At 45.7% G+C, this 874-nt stretch overlaps 1 non-coding gene across 1 annotated transcript; it reads left to right on the forward strand.

Moving 5' to 3' along the window:
- The first annotated feature begins 288 nt into the window (after positions 1 to 288).
- Positions 289 to 363, forward strand: Trnat-ugu (transfer RNA threonine (anticodon UGU)). The gene has a single exon. It is a non-coding gene; the product is annotated as a tRNA-Thr (tRNA).
- The last annotated feature ends 511 nt before the right edge of the window (positions 364 to 874 follow it).

Below are 874 nucleotides of genomic sequence, written 5' to 3' on the forward strand. Positions count from 1 at the left end.
TTCTAGCAAAGCTGCATGGTCATCCACGGTAACTGTCCTTTCGGGAACAGATACTACCGTCATATATAGTTAAAATATGGCTTCCCGGCCATTGACCTTCTTGTGCGAACGCACACGCTATGCCCGAACTCGTACGGGACTTGGTAGATTAATCTGCCACTAGTAATGAGTATGATGGGCAAACATGTATTAGGCGCACTACGAATGTAGTGGTGTGGACATGTTGGGAATGTGGATCTCACGGGGAGCATTCAAGGGATAAGTCCCTGCAGACGCACTATCCTCTGTGCCCACGGTGGCTCAGATGGATAGAGCGTCTGTCATGTAAGCAGGAGATCCCGGGTTCGAGTCCCGGTCGGGGCACACATTTGCAACATGTCCCCAATGAAGTACATCAATGCCTGTTTGCAGCTAGGATGTCCATTTAATTATTATATCATTTCTAGCAAAGCTGCATGGTCATCCACGGTAACTGTTCTTTCGGGAACAGATACTACCGTCATATATAGATAAATACCAGGTGAACGCTACCTGATATTATGTATAGTGTGAACAGTGACGTGCGGAGGAGACGGTGTTACGGTATGGTTGTGCTATTCGTGATTGGGGTGTGCACCCCTCCAACGCTTAACAAATCACTAAATGAGGAAGGATTTGCACACATTTCAGAGCAATGCGTGTTGCTTATAGTAGAGAAACACCCCGGAAAAGATGACATTATCAACATGAGGGTACATACTGTCATAATAGACCATCAATTAGGCTATTATCATACATTGTACGCTTTCACGGCCACTATTGTTTTCACTTAAAACTTCCGGGCTGATAGTCCATGATCGATGTATAAAACTCTCCCCTGACGTTTCGTCTGCGA

Source organism: Schistocerca serialis, chromosome 9, assembly GCF_023864345.2.
Source record: "Schistocerca serialis cubense isolate TAMUIC-IGC-003099 chromosome 9, iqSchSeri2.2, whole genome shotgun sequence".
Classification (NCBI taxonomy): Eukaryota; Metazoa; Arthropoda; class Insecta; order Orthoptera; family Acrididae; genus Schistocerca; species Schistocerca serialis.